Source organism: Papaver somniferum, chromosome 11 (assembly GCF_003573695.1).
Source record: "Papaver somniferum cultivar HN1 chromosome 11, ASM357369v1, whole genome shotgun sequence".
NCBI classification, from domain to species: domain Eukaryota; kingdom Viridiplantae; phylum Streptophyta; class Magnoliopsida; order Ranunculales; family Papaveraceae; genus Papaver; species Papaver somniferum.
In genome coordinates this window covers 99457867-99463829 of record NC_039368.1, presented here as the reverse complement: position 1 = coordinate 99463829, position 5963 = coordinate 99457867, and positions in this window count along the sequence as shown.

The following is a 5963-nucleotide window of genomic DNA, read 5'->3' as shown; positions in this document are numbered from 1 at the left end:
ACCTATTACTGAACTAGGGTTGCAAGATTACCATATACAAACCCGATGTTCTCGTCCAGGTGAGGTTTGAGGTGTAAAATATATCATATTGGATGAAACTGCAACCAATTACTGAACTCATGTTGCAAGATTACGATATACAGACTTGATGTTCTCGTCCAAGTGAGGTTTAAGGTGTGAAATATATCAGATTGGATGAAACTGCAATCTATTACTTAACCCATGTTGCAAAATTACCATATATAGACCCGATTTTCTCGTCCAGGTGAGGTTTGAGGTGCGAAATATATCAGATTGGATGAAACTGCAAGCTATTACTGAACTCATGTTGCAAGATTACCATATATAGACCCGATGTTCTCGTCCAGGTGAGGTTTGAGGTGCGAAATATATCAGATTGGATGAAACTGCAACCTATTACTGAACTCATGTTGCAAGATTACCATATACATACCCGATGTTCTCGTCCAGATGGGATTTGAGGTGCGAAATATATCAGATTGGATGAAACTGCAACCTATTACTGAACTTAGGTTGCAAATTACCATATACAGACCCGATGTTCTCGTCCAGGTGAGTTTTGAGGTGTGAAATATTTCAGATTGGATGAAACTGCGACCTATTACTGAACTAGGGTTGCAAGATTACCATATACAAACCCGATGTTCTCGTCCAGGTGAGGTTTGAGGTGTAAAATATATCATATTGGATGAAACTGCAACCAATTACTGAACTCATGTTGCAAGATTACGATATACAGACTTGATGTTCTCGTCCAAGTGAGGTTTAAGGTGTGAAATATATCAGATTGGATGAAACTGCAATCTATTACTTAACCCATGTAGCAAAATTACCATATATAGACCCGATTTTCTCGTCCAGGTGAGGTTTGAGGTGCGAAATATATCAGATTGGATGAAACTGCAACCTATGACTGAACTCATATTGCAAGATTACCATATACAGACCCGATGTTCCCGTCCAGGTGAGGTTTGAGGTGCGAAATATATCAGATTGGATGAAAGTGCAACCTAATACTTAACTCATGTTGCAAGATTACCATATACAGACCCGATGTTCCCGTCCAGGTGAGGTTTGAGGTGCGAAATATATCAGATTGGATGAAAGTGCAACCTATTACTGAACTTATCTTGCAAGATTACCATATACAGACCCGATGTTCTCGTCCAGGTGAGGTTTGAGGTGCGAAATATATCAGATTGGATGAAACTGCAACCTATTACGGAACTCATGTTGCAAGATTACCATATACATACCTGATGTTCTCGTCCAGGTGGGATTTGAGGTGTGAAATATATTAGATTGGATGAAACTGCAATCTATTATTGAACTCATGTTGCAAAATTTCCATATACAGACCCTATGTTCTTGTCCAGGTGGGGTTCGAGGTGCGAAATATATGAGATTGGATGAAACTGCAACCTATTACTAAACTCATGTTGCAAGATTACCATATACAGACCCGATATTCTCTTCCAGGTGAGGTTTGAGGTGTGAAATATATCATATTCGATGAAACTGCAATCTATTACTGAAATCATGTTGCAAAATTACCATATACAGACCCGATATTCTCGTCAAGGTGAGGTTCGAGGTGCGAAATATATCAGATTGGATGAAACTGCAACCTATTACTAAACTCATGTTGCAAGATTACCATATACAGACCCGATGTTTTCGTCTAGGTGAGGTTTGAGGTGTGAAATATATCAGATTGGATGAAACTGCAATCCATTACTGAACTCATGTTGCAAAATTACCATATACAGACCCGATGTTCTCGTCCAGGTGAGGTTTGAGGTGCGAAATATATCAGATTGGATGAGTCTGCAACCTATTACTGAACTCATGTTGCAAGATTACCATATACAGGCCCGATGTTCTCGTTCATGTGGGATTTGAGGTGTGAAATATATCAGATTGGATAAAAATGTAACCTATTACTGAACTTAGGTTGCAAGATTACCATATACAGACCCGATGTTCTCGTCCAGGTGTGATTTGAGGTGTGAAATATATCAGATTAGATGAAACTGCAATCTATTACTGAATTCATGTTGTAAGATTACCATATACAGACCCGATGTTCTCGTCCATGTGGGATTTGAGGTGTGAAATATATATCAGATTGGATAGAACTGTAACCTAATACTAAACTTAGGTTGCAAGATTACCAAATACAGACTCGTCCAGGTGTGATTTGAGTTGTGAAATATATTAGATTGGATGAAACTGCAATCTATTATTGAACCCATGTTGCAAAATTACCATATAGATACCCAATTTTCTCGTCCAGGTGAGGTTTGAGGTGCGAAATATATCAGATTGGATGAAACTGCAACCTATTACTGAACTCATGTTGCAAGATTACCATATACAGACCCGATGTTCTCGTCCTGGTGAGGTTTGAGGTGCGAAATATATCAGATTGGATGAAACTGCAACCTATTACTTAACTCATGTTGTCAGATTACCATATACAGACCCGATGTTCTCGTCCATGTGGGATTTGAGGTGTGAAATATATATCAGATTGGATAAAACTGCAACCTAATACTAAACTTAGGTTGCAAGATTACCAAATACAAACTCGTCCAGGTGTGATTTGAGTTGTGAAATATATTAGATTGGATGAAACTGCAATCTATTACTGAACCCATGTTGCAAAATTAACATATAGATACCCAATTTTCTCGTCCAGATGAGGTTTGAGGTGCGAAATATATAAGATTGGATGAAACTGCAACCTATTGCTGAACTCATGTTGCAAGATTACCATATACAGACCCGATGTTCTCGTCCAGGTGAGGTTAGAGGTGCGAAATATATCAGATTGGATGAAACTGCAACCTATGACTGAACTCATATTGCAAGATTACCATATACAGACCTGATGATCTCGTCCAGGTGAGGTTCGAGGTGCGAAATATATCAGATTGGATGAAACTGCAACCTATTACTTAACTCCTGTTGCAAGATTACCATATACAGACCCGATGTTCTCGTCCAGGTGATGTTTGAGGTGTGAAATATATCAGATTGGATGAAACTGCAATCTATTACTGAACTCATGTTGCAAAATTACCATATACGGACCCGATGTTCTCGTCCAGGTGAGGTTCGAGGTGCGAAATATATCAGATTGGATGAAAGTGCAACCTATTACTTAACTCATGTTGCAAGATTACCATATACAGACCCGATGTTCTCGTCCAGGTGATGTTTGAGGTGTGAAATATATCAGATTGGATGAAACTGCAATCTATTACTGAACTCATGTTGCAAAATTACCATATACGGACCCGATGTTCTCGTCCAGGTGAGGTTCGAGATGCGAAATATATCAGATTGGATGAAAGTGCAACCTATTACTTAACTCATGTTGCAAGATTACCATATACAGACCCGATGTTCTCGTCCAGGTGAGGTTTGAGGTGCGAAATATATAAGATTGGATGAAACTGCAACCTGTTACTGAACTTATCTTGCAAGATTACAATATACAGACCCGATGTTCTCGTCAAGGTGGGATTTGAGGTGTGAAATATATCAGATTGGATGAAACTGCGACTTATTACTGAACTAAGGTTGCAAGATTACCATATACAAACCCGATGTTCTCGTCCAGGTGAGGTTTGAGGTGTAAAATATATCAGATTGGATGAAACTGCAACCAATTACTGAACTCATGTTGCAAGATTACGATATACAGACTTGATGTTCTCGTCCAAGTGAGGTTTAAGGTGTGAAATATATCAGATTGGATGAAACTGCAATCTATTACTTAACCCATGTAGCAAATATACCATATATAGACCCGATTTTCTCGTCCAGGTGAGGTTTGAGGTGCGAAATATATCAGATTGGATGAAACTGCAACCTATTACTGAACTCATGTTGCAAGATTACCATATATAGACCCGATGTTCTCGTCCAGGTGAGGTTTGAGGTGCGAAATATATCAGATTGGATGAAACTGCAACCTATTACTGAACTCATGTTGCAAGATTACCATATACATACCCGATGTTCTCGTCCATATGGGATTTGAGGTGCGAAATATATCAGATTGGATGAAACTGCAACCTATTACTGAACTTAGGTTGCAAATTACCATATACAGACCCGATGTTCTCGTCCAGGTGAGTTTTGAGGTGTGAAATATATCAGATTGGATGAAACTACAATCTATTACTGAACTCATGTTGCAAAATTACCATATACAGACCCGATGTTCTCGTCCAGGTGAGGTTCGAGGTGCGAAATATATCAGATTGGATGAAACTGCAACCTATTACTGAACTTAGGTTGCAAATTACCATATACAGACCCGATGTTCTCGTCCAGGTGAGTTTTGAGGTGTGAAATATATCAGATTGGATGAAACTGCAATCTATTACTGAACTCATGTTGCAAAATTTCCATAAACAGACCCTATGTTCTCGTCTAGGTGGTGTTTGAGGTGCGAAATATATCAGATTGGATGAAACTGCAACCTATTACTAAACTCATGTTGCAAGATTACCATATACAGACCCGATGTTTTCGTCCAGGTGAGGTTTGAGGTGTGAAATATATCAGATTAGATGAAACTGCAATCCATTACTGAACTCATGTTGCAAAATTACCATATACAAACCCGATGTTCTCGTCCAGGTGAGGTTTGAGGTGCGAAATATATCTGATTGGATGAGTCTGCAACCTATTACTGAACTCATGTTGCAAGATTACCATATACAGGCCCGATGTTCTCGTTCATGTGGGATTTGAGGTGTGAAATATATCAGATTGGATAAAAATGTAACCTATTACTGAACTTAGGTTGCAAGATTACCATATACAGACCCGATGTTCTCGTCCAGGTGTGATTTGAGGTGTGAAATATATCAGATTAGATGAAACTGCAATCTATTACTGAACTCATGTTGCAAAATTACCATATACAGACCCGATGTTCTCGTCCAGGTGAGGTTCGAGGTGCGAAATATATCAGATTGGATGAAACTGCAACCTATTACTGAACTTAGGTAGCAAATTACCATATACAGACCCGATGTTCTCGTCCAGGTGAGTTTTGAGGTGTGAAATATATTAGATTGGATGAAACTGCAATCTATTATTGAACTCATGTTGCAAAATTTCCATATACAGACCCTATGTTCTCGTCCAGGTGGGGTTCGAGGTGCGAAATATATGAGATTGGATGAAACTGCAACCTATTACTAAACTCATGTTGCAAGATTACCATATACAGACCCGATGTTTTCGTCCAGGTGAGGTTTGAGGTGTGAAATATATCAGATTAGATGAAACTGCAATCCATTACTGAACTCATGTTGCAAAATTACCATATACAAACCCGATGTTCTCGTCCAGGTGAGGTTTGAGGTGCGAAATATATCAGATTGGATGAGTCTGCAACCTATTACTGAACTCATGTTGCAAGATTACCATATACAAGCCCGATGTTCTCGTTCATGTGGGATTTTAGGTGTGAAATATATCAGATTGGATAAAAATGTAACCTATTACTGAACTTAGGTTGCAAATTACCATATACAGACCCAATGTTCTCGTCTAGGTGAGTTTTGAGGTGTGAAATATATCAGATTTGATGAAACTGCAATCTATTACTGAACTCATGTTGCAAAGTTTCCATATACAGACCCTATGTTCTCGTCTAGGTGGTGTTTGAGGTGCGAAATATATCAGATTGGATGAAACTGCAACCTATTACTAAACTCATGTTGCAATATTACCATATACAGACCCGATGTTTTCGTCCAGGTGAGGTTTGAGGTGTGAAATATATCAGATTGGATGAAACTGCAATCCATTACTGAACTCATGTTGCAAAATTACCATATACAGACCCGATATTCTCGTCCAGGTGAGGTTTGAGGTGCGAAATATATCAGATTGGATGAGTCTGCAACCTATTA